The sequence below is a fragment of the Nicotiana tabacum genome, chromosome 18, assembly GCF_000715075.1.
Source record: "Nicotiana tabacum cultivar K326 chromosome 18, ASM71507v2, whole genome shotgun sequence".
NCBI classification, from domain to species: Eukaryota; Viridiplantae; Streptophyta; class Magnoliopsida; order Solanales; family Solanaceae; genus Nicotiana; species Nicotiana tabacum.
In genome coordinates, this window is record NC_134097.1 from 12519023 (window position 1) to 12538312 (window position 19290).

The following is a 19290-nucleotide window of genomic DNA, read 5'->3' on the forward strand; positions in this document are numbered from 1 at the left end:
CGATTCACTTCGAGGTCGTCAAATCGAAGTCACAAGTTTTTCTCTCTACTCAAAAAGAAGAACGATTTCGCTTGGACCCTGGAATGCCAACAGACATTAGAGGAATTAAAACGGTATCTATCGAGCCCACCACTGCTTTATACTCCAAAAACAGACGAAAAACCTTTCTTGTACTTGGTAGTGTCGGAAATCGCGGTAAGCGGTGTCCTAGTTCGAGAAGAGCAAGGTACGTAATTTTCCATTTATTTTGTGAGTCGAGCCTTAGGAGAAGCAGAAACTAGATATTTGCACCTAGAAAAATTGGCACTTGCACTAATAAGCGCCTCTAGAAAGTTTAGACCGTACTTTTAATGTCACCCCATATACGTATTAACCACTTACCTGCTTCGTAATATTTTGCACAAGCTCGAACTATTAGACCGATTGGCTAAATGGGCCGTCGAACTCAGTGGGTACGATATCGAATATCAACCTCGTACGGCCAACAAGTCTCAAATTGTAGCGGTCTTCGTGGCCGATTTCACGCTGACCCTCATACCCGAAGTCGAAAAAGAACTCTTATTGAAATTGGGTACGTCATCAGGGGTATGGACCCTTTTTACGGATGGGGATTCGAATGTGAAAGGGTCCGGACTAGGCATCGCTTTAAAGCCACCCACGGGTAACACTATTAGGCAATCTATCAAAACTACCAGGTTGACTAACAACGAGGCCGAGTATGAGGCCATGATTGCAGGTCTCGTGCTAGCTAAAATCTTGGGAGAAAAAGTCATTGTAGCCAAGTGTGACTCTTTGCTGGTGGTAAATAAAGTAAACAAAACCTTCGAAGTTCGAGAAGATAGAATGCAAAGGTATTTGGACAAACTGCAGGTCACTTTGCACCATTTCAAAGAATGGACTTTACAGCATGTTCCACGAGAGCAAAATTGTGAGGCTGATGCACTTGTAAATTTGGGATCATCGGTCGAGGAAGGCGAGATAAGCTCAGGGACTGTCGTTCAACTCTCGATATCCATGATCAAAGAAGGTCATACCGAGATAAATTCTACGAGCTTAACCTGGGCTTAGAGGAATAAGTATATTGAGTACTTAAAGAATGGAAAGCTCTCATTGGACCCTAAAAATTCGAGGGCCCTACGAACCAAAGCTGCTCGATTCACATTAACTGCATATGGAACGCTATACCGAAGGATATTCGATGGACCATTGGCAGTATGCTTAGGTCCAGGAGACACCTATTACATCCTACGTGAGGTGCACGAGGGCACTTGTGGAAATCACTCCGGTATTGATTCATTAGTCCGAAAAATAATCAAGACAGGGTATTATTGGATCGATATGGGAAAAGATGCAAAGGAGTTTGTTCGAAATGTGACAAATGTCAAAGGTTTTCACCAATAATCCATCAGCCCGGCGAGCAACTTCACTCAGTCTTATCCTCATGTCCATTCATGAAATTGCGAATGGATATCGTCGGCCCTATGCCATCAGCCCCAGGTAAAGCTAAGTTTATTTTATTTATGATTGACTATTTCTATAAATGGTTTGAAGCACAAGCATTCGTGAAAGTAAGAGAGAAAGAGGTTATAGACTTTATCTGGGATCATATCGAATGTCGATTTGGGATACCCACCAAAATAGTGTGTGACAAAGGGAAATACTTTGTCGGCAGCAAAGTGACAAAATTCTTTGAAGACCACAAAATAAAAAGGATATTATCAACACCGTATCACCCCAGTGGGAACGGACAGGCCGAATCAACGAACAAAACTATGATTCAAAACCTAAAGAAGAGGCACAACAATGCTAAAGGAAAATGGAGAGAAATCCTACCCGAAGTCCTTTGGGCATATCGAACAACATCAAAATCTAATATGGGGGCAACCCTGTTCTCCTTAGTATATGGCTTTGAAGCCTTGATTCCAGTCGAAGTCGGGGAACCCAGTGCCAGGTTTCAATATACAATAGAAGAGTCAAATAATGAGGCTATGAACACTAGCCTTGAATTATCGGATGAAAAACGAGAAGCTGCTCTCGTCCAATTGGCCGCCTAAAAGCAGCGAATCGAAAGATACTATAATCGAAGAACCAAGCTTCTCCATTTTAAACTCGGGGACTTAGTGCTAAGAAAAGTCACCCTCGATACCCGAAATCCAAATGAAGTAAAACTAGGACCGAACTGGGAAGGACCGTATCAGGTTCTCGAAAACATCGGAAAAGGATCATACAAGCTCGGTATTATAAAAGGCAAACAACTATCAAGCAATTGGAATGTGTCGCACCTAAAACGATACTACTGCTAAGGTACGACCCTCCCATATTCGTTTATATTTCAAAACTAACCCCTGCAGGAGTCCGATCAAGAGCTAGGATGGATCCTTTAATACGAAGCCCTAGGTCTGAAAGCACGCGTTGCACTCTTTTTTCCTTAGACCGGTTTTATCCCAAATGGGTTTTTCAGCAATATTTTTAATGAAGCAACCAATAATCGTGCTATACTTAGAAACAATTCGAGAGTATCCGAGGCTTCTTTACAATCGACCTCAAATACTGGGGGGCATTAGCCCTCAAATATATCAAGTTCTGATGCAAGAAATTTATTTCGTAACAACAGGGTTCCAATAGGAAAAGGTGTAAGAGCCAAATGGTCAAAACGAACCATGATCATGTAGTTGGACTGATCCATGACACAAAACATGAACACATGTATAATGACTTGCAAAGAAAGTTCTCTTCTTTACCGATATCTTATATCCAAGAAAAATTCTTCTATTTCAAGATTTATTATGCAAACGGGATTGAGTTCGAGCAAGCACTCACTCGACTATTACGCCTATGGACTACTCTTATTCCAAGTTCGAACAAGCACTTACTCGACCATTACGCCTACGGGCTATATTATTTCAAATTCGAAATATTCACTCAACTAATAAGCCTACGGGCTATTCTTATTTCGAGTTCGAGCAAGCACTCACTCAACTATTATGCCTACGGGCTACATTACTTCGAGTTCGAATCATTCACTCAACTAATAAGCCTACATGCTACTCTTATTCTGAGTTCGAGCAAGCACTCACTCGGCCATTACGCCTACGAGCTACATTACTTCGAGTTCGAAACATTCACTCGACTAATAAGCCTACGAGCTACATTACTTCGAGTTCGAAAACATTCACTCGACTATTACGCCTACATGATATATTACTTCAAGTTCGAATCATTCACTAGACCATTAAGCCTACGGGCTACATTACTTCGAGTTCGAAACATTCACTCGACTAATGAGCCTATGGGCTACTCTTATTCCACGTTCAAGCAAGCACTCACTCGACCATTACGCCTACGGGCTACATTACTTAGAGTTCGAAACATTCACTCGACTAATAAGCATACGGGCTATTCTTATTCCGAGTTCTAACAAACACTCACTCGACCATTACGCCTATGGGCTACATTACTTAGAGTTCGAAACATTCACTCGACTACTAAGCCTACGGGCTACATTACTTCGAGTTCAAAAACATTCACTCGACTATTACACCTACGAGCTACATTACTTCGAGTTCGAATCATTCACTCGACCATTAATCCTACGGGCTACATTACTTCGAGTTCTAAACATTCACTCGACTATTAAGCCTACGGGCTACATTACTTTGAGTTCGAATCATTCACTCGACTACTAAGCCTACGAGCTATTTTTATTTTGAGTTCGTTCAAGCACTCATTCGACTATTACGCCTACGGGCTATATTACTTCGAGTTCGAATCACTCACTCAACTAATAAGCCTAAGGACTGCATCATACTTTAAGTTCAAACAATCAGTCAACTCGATTACTAAGCTTATGGGCTACCTTATTTCAAGCTTGAGTAAGCGCCCACTCGGTTATAAAGGCTACGAAGTCCAAATTCTATCAAATTCCCTAAATCCTTATGAAAACATTCAGAAGGCATAAATGAAATCTTCACAAGGCATGAAACAAAACAGAAGCAAGTCGGTAAAATAAATTTTATATATATATATATATATATATATATATATATATATATATATATATATATATATATATACACACACAAGATTGAGTAAAACTCTTGGTTATCTCCGGGAGAGGTCTCTTCTCCACCGGGCTCCCCCCCCCCCATTCTCTGACCCGCTCTTGCTCATCACCATCATCATCATTATCATCATCGTCGTCATCAGAAGCCAAGGCTTAAGCGTCGGCTTCGAGTTCTTTGGCCATTTTTATCTCTTCAACGAGGTCGAAACCTCGAGCATGGATCTCCTCGGGGGTCTCCCTCCGGAATAGGCACTTAGCAAGTTCAACGACCCAATGTGCTCGAGTATCGGCGGTCTTGGCTGCCTCTCTTGCTTGGACTTGGGTAGCTTCAGCATCGTCCTGATAGATGGCCACGAGTGTATCCGCATCAGCCTTTGCCTTTTTAGCATCATATTCGGCCTTGGCAGGTCCAGAGGCCAACCGAGCCTCAAGCTCCTTTATTCTTCTTGCTTGAACCGAGCCTTTCTCCTTCATACTTTGAAGTTGGTTTTCGGTCGATGATAATTGGTCTCGAGCAGCTTTTTTCTGTGCAGCAAAGCAGTCCATACCTTCTTTCCACTTCAAAGACTCCGCTTTTATCACATCAACCTCCTCACGGAGTTTCCCGATCATCTCAATTTTCTGCTGCGGCTATGAGACCAAAAAATTAGCCATCATTCTGGTATTGAGCCCATAGGCTTTTAAAAGTATCATTACCTGCTCGGACAGATCGATCTGATCTTGGTTAGCCTTGGCCAACTCAGCCCGGATGTCTTTTATTTCCTCTCCCATTTCCCTAAGAGGAGTTTAAGGGAGTTCCTCTCCTCCGTAACCCGTTGAAGATCGGCATCATTTCGACGCAGCTCGGTTCGGGACCGAGAACATGCTTCTTGATGAACTGTCGCAGCCTGCAAAGAAAGAAGAAACGAAGTTAGAAAAGAAAAGCAAACATAAAGGTAATGCTAACAAAATAATTTAAGGCTTACCTGATTCAAAGCCTGCTGCACTGCGTAAAAAAGATCTGATGCGTCACTTGTACCGATAGCATCCTCGACACCGGTAAACAGGTCACGAAAAGGATCCCTTCTATCATGAGGCATGTTTAGTTCGAGGGCCCCAAAAGCTTGGGCTTCCTGAATCGCCTCTACGAAAAAAGAAGGGAAGGTGGGCGAGTCTTCGATTTCTACTGCCCCAAGTGAATCACTTGGAGCATTCTCTTCGGTTCGAAGACATTCGGGGAGAGCCCCTTCAGACATATCCCCCATTCGTTGGATTTGATGGGAAGCATCTTCGATCTCCAACAACTCCGGGACTCCGCCGGAATCTTTCTCCGATATATCCTCAATCTGAGGCAGAGCCTTATGAACCACCATTGATCTAGCTACCTGTGGAACGTCGGTGGTCTTCTTCATTCTGGCCGCCAGCGCGAACCCATCATTTTTTTTTCTTCTTCGTCTTCATCCCTTAGACGCAGAACTGATTCTACGATCAAAGGAATGGTATTCTTGTTCGGCTTACGAGCCGTCCTCTTCTTTTGTTTTGGATCTTAGGGAGTGGAGGCTATTTTCCTCTTATTATCTTTCACCGGCTTTGGGACAGAGGCCGAAGCCTCTTCCTCAATGGACGAGGGCCTAAAAACCGCATATTTGCCCACACATACATATGGAAAGTTTCATTGAAGTATATAGAAAGAATCTCGTTCGAACTACCAAAAATACAAGAAAGGGGCTTACCATGATTTTTGGCCTCCTATCGGCCCTTTGACAAATCACGCCATGAGCGCTCGGCGTATGTGGAGGTCAAAGCCAGAGCTCGTACCCAGTTCTTGAGATCGGGAACTGCTCTAGGCATTTAGTGAACCACTGCATCACAAAAAGAGGAATATCAATGAGAAAAAAAATAGAAAGGTAAAATATAAATAAGTAACAACAGAATTACACTTACGTTTCATATTCCACTCCTCGGGAAAAGGCATCTTTTCAGTCGGAATCAGGTCCGAAGTCTTTACTCGAACGAACGTGCCCATCCAGCCTCATTCCATGTCCTCGTCTATGCTCGAGAAAAGAGCCTTGGTAGCCCGACGCTGAAGTTTTATTAACCCTCCTCGAAAAAGGCGAGGACGGTATAATCGGATGAGGTGGTCGAGGGTGAACGACATCCCCTTGATTTTGTTCACAAAGTATCGAATCAAAATAACGATCCGCCAAAAAGAAGGATGGACCTGGCCTAGGGTTATTTGGTATTATCGGCAGAAGTCAATAATAACAGAGTCGAGGGGACCTAACATGAAAGGTTAAGTATACACACTTAAAATCCCTTTCACGTAAGTGGTGATATCTTCGTCAGAAGAAGGGATTATTATTTATTTGTTCTCCCAATTGCAATCTTTCTATAGCTATTTAAGGTGCCTCTCGGTCATCGAACACATGTACTTCGATACTGGCTCTCATCGGCTGGGAACCGATGAGACTTTATCGACCTTAAAATCAGAGGTAAGAACACACGCCCCAGGAACGTACTCCTCAGGCCGTGGCTCTACCGGTGTTTCGTCGGCGGCAGACTGTGAAGATGAAGCTTTCTCTTTCTGAGGAATAGTTTGTGATGTTTTCACCATTTTCGAATTTAAAGGTCGAGAATAAAAGAAAGTAACAAAGATTTGGTAATTTTGAAGAAGGGCTTTTGCAAAGAGGAATCACATATTTGTGAATAAACTCAGAGGATACAAAAAACAACTTGGGAAATTTGGAAGATTGAAGATGTAAAAGTGATAAATGCTAAAAGGAAGGGCTATTTATAGATTAAAGCAATGACGGTTCGGTATCAGCGGTGGCCGACCACCGTCTGACATGCATTAAATGCCTTGAAAAACTAAATCGATGGTACAGTTATCACATGCGTCATGATCGAGCCCAATGTAAACGCCAGCTTATAATCCAATCGAGCCATTAAAAAATCATATTTTTTATCACCACATCCTTCCCGATAAACGAGGGGACTATCTATATACGGTCAAAATAGATTCCGGCCTTCGTACGATTGATCGAGGTCTAAACATAATGGATCGAAGAAAGACTTCGTAATATCGAGATGGGTTCCGAAGATGGTACAAACAAGCTTCGGAATTTAGGTATAGGTCAATCACCGAGTTCGAAGTCATCATCGATCTCGGGTCCGAATCGAACTATGATGAGATGATTTCGAGCTTAAGGGGCAGAGGCCAACCGGGACCAAGTCCGAATCATCACCTGATCCCGAGTCCATATCGAGCTCCATAAGCACTAACGACCAGCACTGAGGCCGATCAAGCTCGAGCTCACAGACAAGAGCCGTTGCAAACACACTAAGGGAGAGAATCTCGGCGGAAATTAGGGAAAAGCTAATTTATCATGGATTCTCTACTATGTATTTTTAAATATATCTAAAATAGGATCCTCCACTATAAAGAGGATGGCTACATTTCTGTAGAGGGCAATTGTTTTTTTGCTTACATTGTAATTCAAGCACCATACTCTTCTATATTCAAGGATTATTCTTTTAAGCTTCATTAATTGATTCATTATGCTTAGTCCTAAAAATCATCTTCTCTCCAATCTTGTTTATTTTGCATTCTTTTCAATCCATATTTGATATTTTTATTTATCCCAATGATTTGTATCATGCTACATCACATATCCTTAGAACTACGTACAAATTTAACTCTATCCGTTTTTCGAGTAAACACTTAGTATATTATTAATTAGTTTCTTAAAAGATGAATTCATATCTCTCTTTTTTATAAATAAAAAAAATATTACACATAGGTGGAAGGGGAAAGTGGAGGTGGAAATTACGAGGTGGTGAATCGAACTATCACGAACAAGGTCAAAATTAAGATAGCCAACAAAGTTGTTGAGTATCGAGATTTTGATAATTAATAAAGTTTGTTTAAATGCAATGATTCAAAGAAACAGGTCCTCAACGTAGCTGCTTAACTGTTCTAAGAACCACCTCCTCAGGGTAAAGGACCAGCTCTTCTGGTTGATGATTGTACGTCTGTGCAAGACAGTAACTTTATCTCAAAGTTATCCAGGTCCGAGTTTGGTGGAAGAAGGCTACTACATGTGATAAGGGTTGTTGCCCAAGAAGATATGAATAATTCAGTTTGAGACAAGAGTCCCAAAACTTGTGGAGTCCTTGGAACAGTAGGAGTTCTATCAAAGGAAAGGTTGACTATGCATAGGACTCCTAGAAGATCCCAAAGTCCAGGCGTTTAAATACTATATACTTTGGACTTTTGATTTGATCCTTCACACATCAATTGGAGAATTATTTGTTGTCCACTCTAGTCGAGTACCAGTAATGTGTTATTCTTGAGTCAGTCTAGTGAATGTATTTTAGGAAATTGAGCTGTAATCAAGTATCACAAACAATTATTGAGTTGGAGTAAGTATTTGCTTTACAAGTTAGAGTAACTTGTAAATCAAATAGTCGTTGTAGGAGTACTGGAGAGTATTGAATTACAGTCTTGTAATTGATATATTTTGGCTCATTGTTCTAGTGGAGTTGAAGCTAAAAATCATACGTAGTAGGACGTGGTTTTTGTGCCTTTTAAGCCGGGAGATTTTTCACGTAAAAATCGATGTGTTTACTTTACGCTTACTTTACTTAAAGTTTAAGGAACATGGTAAAGAACCAAGTTCTTTAGTAAATTATACGGCCACTTAAACTAACAATTGGTATCAGAGTAGGTTCTCTCACACACACTGCTAGAACCTAGAGAGATCTTGGAGGTAAGATGAGTGTTCTATGTGGAATTAATGAAGCACAATCAACTACCAGACCACCCATGTTCAATGAAAAATATTACAGTTGGTAGAAAGCAAGAATGAAAGACTTCCTGACAGCTGAATACTATGAACTATGGACCATAGTGAAGAAATGTCCATTTACTCATACTAAACAAAATGCACAAAATGAAACAGTTCCTAACGACCCTTCTGAATTTGTGGCAGCAGATTTCAGAATGATGGAGAAAAATGCAAAGGCTAAGAAAGTTCTTATCTGTGGACTTGGTCCTGATGAGTACAGTAGAATCTCTATGTGCTCTAACGCAAAGAAGATATGAGATGCACTCCAAACTACTCATGAAGGAACAAACCAAGTGAAGAGATCAAGGATAGAACTACTTATAAGAAAATCCTTCGATATCCTCCACTGTACCTACATCAATCATTCCCTATTCTTGCTACTCTCACCATCCCCACCTCCACTGCACCCCCACTTCCAAAACCAACCACCAATGTATCTATGCCTATTGCGAAAATACCTCTAAGTCAACCAAGGTCAACGATACTCCAAGAAAATCTGTCAAGAATGTCAAGGTAGTGTCGGATGCTACTACTCAAGTAGACACAGTGGTCAAGGAAGTTCATGGGAATCATTTCCAGTCACTACTAGTCATGTAAAAATCCCTCCTTCAAATTTATATATTTTCGTATCTGCTATAGATGTTGCACCCTTAGACACTCTCCCACACACAAGTGAGAAACCACAAGTGGAGGAATTCACTGTAGAAAACGATGCAGACAATCTGGGGAAAGAGGTAGATACCACTATTGTGGTGCCTCTGGTTGAGGGGAAAAGAGGTAAAGAACCAGTACAAAAGAAGGCATCTGATGATCTTTCATTTAGTTGGACGGAGGATGAGGATGATAATAGGGGTGAAAAGGATGAAGGAGTTGTGGACAATCATGAGAAGCATAATGCTCAAGACATATCTAATGAAGAAGAAAAGAGTGAGAATGAGGGAGATTATGTAGAAGAAAAGGGGAGTGATACAGATGATAGGATAGGTGAACAAGTAAATGATTCTGCAGAAGAAGAAAATAATAGTGAAGAAGAACGTAATTCTGAGAGCTAGGGTGAGAATCAAGAAAAATTAAGTGAGAGTGAATGAGTGAATGAAGAAAGTGAGGAAGAGAATGGGAATATGAGTGAGGAATCTGAAGGCTTTATGACCATTGGGAATACTGTCATACCCCATTCAGAAGAAACTAGTGAAGAGAAAAGGACTCGAGAACTTGGGACTTTGTTAACTCTTTTCAGTGGAGATGAAGAGGTTAGCAGTGATGAAGATGACTTGCCATTGTCTGAGGTAAGGAAGAAACCCAGGAAGACTCTTGTGAAAGCAATAAAGTTAGCAGTTCCAACAAGGAAAGAAGTGGCTCCTTGTGCCAGGACTCCTCTTAAAAGGAGTAAAAGAAAGGATGATGATGAAAAAATCATTAAGGAGTCAAGAAGTGCCAAGAAGCCAAGGAAGAAAGTTTCAATTATGGAAAGTTTATTTAAATGCAATAATTCAAATAACCAGGTCCTCAATGTAGCTGCTTAACTGTTCTTAGAACCAACTCCTCAGGGTAAAGGATCAGCTCTTTTGGTTGATGATTGTACGTCTGTGCAAGACAGTAACTTTATCTCAAAGTTACCAGGTCCGAGTTTGGTGGAAGAAAGTTGCTACATGTGATAAGGGTTGTTACCCAAGAAGATACGAATAATTCAGTTTGAGACAAGAGTCCCAAAACTTGTGGAGTCCTTGGAACAGTAAGAGTCCTATCAAAGGAGAAGCTCACTATGCATAGTACTCCTAGAAGATCCCAACGCCCAGGCGTTTAAATACTATCTAATTTGGACTTTTGATTTGATCCTTCACATATTAACTAAAGAATTATATATTGTTCAATGTAGTCGAGCACTAGCATTGTATTCTTCCTGAATCAGTCTAGTGAATATGTTTTAGTAAATTGAGTTGTAATCAACTGTTACAAACAATTACTGAGTTGGAGTGAGTATTTGATTTACAAGTTAAAGTAACTTTTAAATCAAATAATCGTAGTAGGAGTACTTGAGAGTATTGAATTACAGTTTTGTAATTGATACATTTTGGCTCCTTGTTCTAGTGGAGTTGAAGTTAGTTAATATTTCTCACGGACAAATAAAAATAAATTTAATTTTTTTATTAGAGATTAAATAGGGTGACTTGAAATACTTAAACCCAATTTCAAATAGCAACTCTTAAGCAAATAAAATAATTTCTATTCAAAACCGTCACTTCAAATGAAAAATCCTTTAACCATTTAATTCCTTGTAAACGAGGAATCTCCTTGAAGGCCAGAGAAAATTTTTCTTGTTAAAGAATTCACACAAAAAATCCAAAATGATGGCAAACATTATTGTACGTGTGTTCCTTTTCCATTTTTACATTGTTTATTATTTTTCCAGTTCTCTCGCTATAACCATTCAAGAAAAGCTTGCGCATTTTGAACCTAAACAAAATTTCACTAGCAATATGACATCGATGACCCACGAAGTGCCTTTTCGCACCGACCTAATCATGGTTTCGTTATTAATATTTCAATTGGTTAGTTTTTTGTCTACATGATGGTACTGATAGGCATGTGTATTAATATATTTTGGATTCAGTGATACCCATGTGTCATATCCGTAAAATCGAGGGTAAATTTATGTTTCGAAAACTCTAGCAATGAGTCCTCATTTTCAAGGCCAATTTAAACTCTTTGGATTCAACCTTTAATGCCCTAGCATTGACATCACTGTATTTTTAAAATTATGGGTTCAGACTAAAGTTGTATAAAAAAAACCGACAAACCATGTCGAACCGATAAATCGAGTCAAACCTTGAAAAAAGTATTGAATCAGATAAACCTAATGTCACAACGTTACATCCGCCTCTTCTCATCTTGGCCATGGATGCAATGGATAATATTTTTTTACTCCCCCGTCTCCCTTCTCACCTCAGAGGATCTAGTTATTATTTTCTTAATTTAGAGAGGTGAAATAAAATTTTCTCTTACAAGTAAGGATGCATTTTTTTCTTGCACACCATTTTGCAAAATCGTCTGGCAATTCTTTTATGAAAGGGCAAGTTACGAATAATAAAAATTAGGAGCATTGTAGTAATAGTTGGAAAAAACGGTAACAATATGTTCGTATTACGAAATCTAAGAGAACGACAATATTAAGTGAGAACTGTAACATTATGTGTTCATCTAAATCGAGTCAAACCGATGAATATGAATCGAGTCAAATGAAGTCAAGTTTAGACACAAAGAGTTAACATTAAGATAGAACATCAGAAAATCTAGAGAAAGGAATATATAAAATCCGAGTTGCTGAAGCTGAAACAACTGCATTTGAAGTAACAAAAAGAAAAGCATAAATTATTGTGTGTGGGGAGGGGGGGGGTTCGAGTCAAAAGGAGGATTTCCTCATGAATTGCATGAGACTTTCATCTCACACGACTCCTAAGTTATAAATTTCCTCATTTACCTGCATGAGACTTTCATCTCACATGACTCTTAAGTGATAAATTTCCTTCTTTAATAGGAGTATGTATTACTATCAAAGACAACAATCTCTATATTCTCATTCTCAAATTTAAGACCATCCGCTGGCAAATCCAACAATTTCTTGGCTTGAATCTTGTTCAATCCATAAACACGTGCAATCCATAGCAGTTTAGGAATTAATCGAAACAACTCTAAACCTAATTTTTCTCGATTTCCTCTTCCCATTAATATATATCTCTCTTCATTCTATTTTTTAACCGATAATCAGTAAGATTAGCAAGTTAAAGAACCATGTGGTGATCCATTTTTCTATTCCATTGAGATGATGCAATTTCAGAAAACTAGTCATATGCCAAAATCAAATATATTTCGCAGTTTGGTAGACAATATATATCCAGGTTATCTACACCACAATTTTCCTAATTTGATAAACCAAGTCAATTTAAAACTTCGATGGAGAAATAAAAATTTGCCCATAACCTATAGAAACAATACGCAGAATAATGATACAATATCAAAATACAACTGAACTAGATATAAAATATCATGTGCACTAAAAGAATGAAAAGTCACACTATAACAGCCACCAAAACACCTATCAGAGTGTGAACCAGTGTGAGCTCAACGTCACTGAGGGTAGTAACATGTGGACTTGCTTCTGGATTTGGCACATGTGAACTTGCCTCCGGATGTGGCGTAAAGAAAAGGGAAGTAGATACAAGTGACTCTCCATGTCACTGAGGAAACAAAAATATAACATAATTATACCATTAGTGTCTTGAGATACATAAAGGAACAAAGACGAAATAATAATAATAAGATTAATAGGGAAAAAAAGAATGCAACCAATTAGCTTAATTACGGTTTGTAATTTACTCAATGTTTTCTTGATCGGTTCCACCTTTGTTTGCATCTCTACACATATATGCAAGTTGCAGTGCCTTGAGACTAAAACTCTTTGGCTTACTCACTCTCCGTTTGCTGGTCCAGCATGACCAACTTTCAGCTAGAAGGCGCTCAAAGCGTTCCTTGGATCTTGAAGCCATGATTTAATTACGCCACCTTTGCAACAATTTTCAATTTGTTGCTCGGGAGGTGTTTGTGGAGTCATGTCCACAAACGTTGGGTTCTTCTTGCAGCAATATGGGTTTTTCCCTTTGAACCATGAACAATCACCTTTCTCACTAGCTAGACCTCCAAGCACACTTCAAATTATTTCGTGTTTGGTCTATGTCCAACCCAGTTGCCATCCTAGTGCTTGAATAGGATACTTCTGGAAATTGTAGATGGAAACAACAACCTATAAAAAAACACTCTTTGTGTCAAACAAAACTCCAATAAACTCTGGATGATAACTTAAGCTAATAATGAAGTTGTTATCATCAGAAAAAAGAAACCCGAGTTTCTATGTTTGCACAAATGCAAATTGATGGGGAGGTCATGACTTTTGAGAAAAAAGTGTCATGTTCTATTTCAGTAAAAGTTAAAAAGGAAAAGATATCCATATGATTTATCTTTGAGGAGTGAGGGGTCAAATTTAAATCCTTGAATGATGTCAGGCAATAATACATGTTGGTAAACGCGGAAAAAGCTCACAATGTATCCATCTGGAGTCCAAGTCTTGATATCCCACTTGATGGTAATATTTCCATTGGAGTCGTGTCCATCATAACAATCTGTATACACAGAAACAAAATTTGAAAATTGAACACAGATAATTCAAATTAAGGTAAACGACAAGGAACTATAGTTCAAAGGAGTCAACAAAAACTTTCTAGAGTTTTCCGAATCAATAAACATACAATTCAGTCATATGGGCAAGGCCAAACTCGTAAGAATTTCAAGCCATCATAATTAGTAAGATAACATTTACTTTAAAATACGTTTTGCAGTGGAAGATTTAATAAACCAATATAGTATAAGATGAATCTCAAAATCTAGAAACTTGGATAATACCATTCCAGTATCCACCACTTGTAAGAAAAGAATCGATGAGCCGTGGAATGAAGCAATCATAGTTAAAGCAATAAAAATTTGGGAATCAATACAGAGTATTAATATTACATTAATAAGAAGATTTCAAGTTAATAAGATTTTAACCACCTATATATAATGCATTACCTTGGATCTTATTATAAAAAATATTATTTACCAAGTGAAGATTTGAGTAGCTTAATTCAAAGTTTTAAAATATTTCTATTGTTAAAAAATAGATAATTTTTCTTTTTACTTTTATAAGGAGTATGTACTTTTTTATCTTTTTTCTATAAATTTCAATATTGTCTAGAATAGATTGGTCGTACACGTAGTCAGGAGGATTATAAAACGACGAAGATTATTTGGTATCTTGCAATTGTTTTTACTTACCTTTAAAAAGAAAAAGATAAGAAAACAAAAACAGCAACCAATCACATTGTGAGGATCTAGAATTATGTTACTCTTCAAATACGAAGCCAAACTACAAAAAATACATAACCCTAATAAAGTTGCACATGGCTTGCGTTGCTAGTTTCTTGAGCTATTCACTTGCCTCTTCCCTTGTTTAGTCAGAGTTTTAATGGTGACAACTGTAATTTAGAATTGCAATTTTATTTACAAGTCTAAGAGGCAGGTTTATTATTATGTAAATGAAGCAAAACTTGGTTATTGGCTATAACAAATGTGCGCGTTACATTTATTACCTACACTCTTCCTCTCTTCTTTGTATTGACAAACACAAGCACAAATTAACTACTAGAAAAATAGCTAAAGTTTCTGAGTCGAGTGAGTCAGAGGTTTTCGGGTCAAAGTCGAGGCTCCGTTCGTAGCTCCTGTTTCGGTCAAGCAACATGTAATCAAACCACTATGGTTAAAAGCAATAAAGATCCATTTCTTTCTTTATTCTTATTCTCTTACTATTTGATTTTGTTTAAGTTATTTGGAAGATTTGTTTCTATTGTGCTTTCTGTGCTCCTTTGTGAAAATGGCGTGATGTTTTGGTTCATTTATTTGGTGTTCTGTTTTGAATCTATTATTTTGTTTCATGAGCATGTGGTTTTAAGTTTAACACTATTATTTTAGTTTGTTTAATGAAAGTTGAAAATAGGAAACAGAGATACATTTTGGACCATTGTCCATTAGTTAAGCCAGTTGGGCCCTAGAGTGCTTTGTTTTCTAGGGGCAAGTGCACAAATAGCTATTTTTAGGTATGTTAATTAGAGATTAGTCGCTCTCGCCGCGGGAGCAGCTCGAGCAGTCCACCGACAGCCGACGAGTTCGGGACTGGGACCCCCGTGCCCAGCCCTCAGAGCCAATCCTTTTCCCGAAGTTACAATGCTTATTTTGTCCTAAAATCTTAATCTAAAAATCTCAATTTCAGGACAATTAAGGACTTTTTTATCCGAAAATTTGAACTGAAAAACTGAAATTCGGGATGCATTGCTAATTCTTAAATAACAACCCTTTAAAGCGGCTGCCTGGTGTCTTTCTACTAGTTTCCGGTAATTAATAATGGGTCAAATGAATTAAGGATTGTTACACAAATAGCCAGCCAGATTCAACGTTTACTTTTTATAGCCCGTATACATAGATTATACATTGATTATACACAATTGAACATATAGTATACATGAGTTATATATATATATTATATATCCGCCGACTATTTTTAGTTAAAAAGAGTAAGTGTGTAGCTATTTGGGTCAATTCTTTAATGAATTATATATGCCATGCCCAATTCAATAAAGCGACAAGCTGGCCCCCTTTTTTTTAAAGTCCATAAATAAATGAATATTTCAATTCCGAGAACGTTAGCTTTTATTATGATCACGGATAGGTTTTCGTGGCATGATTATGACATTTAATTAAAGATGGGCCGGTATTCCGCGTCAATTGATTTTTTGGCTATTTATAAACTTATTTTTAGTTTTATGATCCTACTTCCTTTTTACACATGTGAGATGTATTTTTACACGTAAGAGATCTGTCTTTTACACATAAGAAATTTAAAAAGATAATTTTCTTAAATTCAAAATTGTAAAGGGGCATGATGTAAAAATAGCACTCCATTACGCGACTTGACCAAACTAAATAATTTTATTGTGGTCATGAATACATTTGTGTGGTATGATCATGACATCTAATAAAAAGAAAGGGCAAGGACATGTACGCGTGCCTTGTCCAAAATACTTTTAATAACAATCAAGTTGTAATAGGCTAATCACAACCAATAAAGCATAAGAATATTCAAGAATTAATTTAAGTCAATAAAAGTTATCGTGCAAAAATCAGGGGACAAGGGGTGTCTCACATTTTCCCCTCAGTTAATATAATTCCTTATTTAGTCTTATGTTCTCACGAACCAATAAAAATAGAGTCAATTTTTTTTATTAGGGATTAAATAAGGTGACTTGAAATACTTAAACCCAATTTCAAATAGCAACTCTTAAGCAAATAAAATAATTCCTATTCAAAACCGTCACTTCAAATGAAAAATTCTTTAACCATTTAATTCCTTGTAAACGAGGAATGTCTCCTTGAAGGCTAGAGAAAATTTCGCTTGTTAAAGAAATCACACAAAAAATCCAAAATGATGACAAACATTATTGTACTTGTGTTCCTTTCCATTTTTACACTGTTTATTATTTTTCCAGTTCTATTGCTATAACCATTCAAGCAAAGCTTGCGCATTCTGAACCTAAACAAAATTTCACTAGCAATATGGCATTTATGACCCACGAAGTGCCTTTTTGCACCGACCTAATCATGGTTTCGTTATTAATATTTCAATTGGTGAGTTTTTTGTTTACCAGCTGGTACTAATAGACATCGATATCAATATGTTTTGGATTCAGTGCTACCCATGTGTTAAATCTAAAGATCAAAAAGAAATTTCTCATCCTGATAAATTATCAAAATATCTTGAAGTACTTGGACGCTCTTGGACATGTCACGCACTCAACTCATAATATGGTGAAAGATTTGAGCATGTATACACATCAGGATACTCATATTACACTTGGTGTAGAGGTACTATTAGTAGGGACAGGGGCGGATCTACATAGAGCCTTGCGGGTGCTTGAGCACCCATTAACCCCGACGCGGAGTATGCATAATTATATAGAAAATATGACAAAGTCAATAAATGTAATAAGAAAGCACCCAGCAAACAAAATTTTTGATGGTTGCTTTGGCAAAGGATGGGTTCTGAGAGCTTGTTGACGCGGGTAGCGAGGGTTCGAATCTTCATTCTACACTAATTTTATGTGCAATTTACTCTTTATAGTTTAGGTCTTATTGTCGTTTCTTTCAGCACATACGACATGTTTTCCACCAAACTAGTCCCTTTTTTTTCCTTTTCTTGACAGACTTCATTGTTGGCTTCTTGATTTAGTTCTTCTTTTTGCTTTTCCTTTATCTGGTTGATTATAGATAATAATAATAATAATAGAAAAAACTAGCTTCCAAAAAACTCCAAGCCCTTCTTGAAATTTTATCTAACTGTTTAATTTGATATATAGAGCGTAAAATATTTGCAAGTGTAAGCAATAATGCTATTATATTATCTTTTTCATAATATAAAAAGTCCAGTACAGTTGTGGCTTGTGACTGGAAGTCTCTTTTTAATGATAATATTAAGTGTAATTCTCTTGTTTAACTTTTTTATTGTCGTGTTCAAATAGTTGTGCACTTATACTATGTGATCGATAGTAACTTTACGTTAAAAAATAAAGCACCCACGACCTTAAAATCCTGGATCCGCCACTGAGCAGGGAAACTCTTCATTTCATTACCTCCGTCAACGAAGTTGAGAGTGTTCCTGATATAGCTTTTCAGTGCGCAACATATAATGTTGGAGGCAACTTCGGGGACAAGTTTAGTGGTATAACTAGTTTAGGTCCCAATAAGATATTAGTGTTCGAGTGTTGACACAAACAGGGTCTGGATTTTCATACTTCATTAACTATAGTCACCTCATCATATATGATAAACCAAGGTTAGCAGGGATCTCACACACCTTAAGATTTATAATAGTTCATATCATTATGCTAAATAGGATTAGCATCAGAGGAAAACTTGTAGTAGATAAAACGTTGTATTTTTCTCAACTTACGGATAGAGGTGGAGTTACATTTGACAAGGGGTGTACTCAAGTAACCTATTTGCATAAAACAACTTTTAAGCTATTGAGTGCAAAAAATAAAATCTATATGAAAGCTGGAAACTTGCAATAGGTTTCAGATAGGATATACCGACAGTAAGTAATTATGCTTTTACGCGCATGTCTGAAAGGATGTAAAATATTTTCTCGGTGTCACATTTAACTTTAGTGAATGTGCTGATTTATCCTTGGGAACAAATGCTCTGTTTGAGTATTTTTGCATGACTATTCAGTCAATATTGCCACATTCGTCTTTTGTAGAACATTAATTAGAAGATCCTACAATTGTAGGTATACCAGCAATGCAAGACCACAATTTCGAGTATGATAATTAAAAACATGTGTACATAGAGGATGTTGACTGTAAGACACTGTCAAATGCACATCCGTCGTCTATGTACATCAAACTCGAAATTACGGTCTTGCATTGCTGATATACCTATAATTGTGACATCTTCGTTAAAGTGAAATGTCACGTCGCGAAAATCTTCTACATCCTCTAATGCATGCTCATATAAAATAATAATAATCATCGTCAATATACCTGTTTGCAACCAGCCGCAAGTTCCAAACTTTCATTTAGCTTTTCATTTTTTGCACTCAATAATATGCAAATAGGTTGTTGGCGACCTCTTGTCAAATGTAATTCTGCCTCCATCCCTAGGTTGAGAAGAAAATAACTTTCTGTTTACTGCAAGTTTTCCTCCAATACTAATCCCATCTAGCATCATATAATATGAACTAATATAAATCTCATAGGGTGT

The 19290-nt window shown here is 37.8% G+C and overlaps 1 long non-coding RNA gene across 1 annotated transcript; it reads right to left on the reverse strand.

Moving 5' to 3' along the window:
• Positions 1-12743: 12743 nt before the first annotated feature.
• LOC107821706 (uncharacterized) lies at positions 12744-14447 on the reverse strand. Its single transcript, XR_012701718.1, has 3 exons — positions 14344-14447; positions 13984-14063; positions 12744-13687 (listed from the first exon to the last, which is right to left on the reverse strand). It is a non-coding gene; the product is annotated as an uncharacterized LOC107821706 (long non-coding RNA).
• Between the last annotated feature and the right edge of the window lie 4843 nt (positions 14448-19290).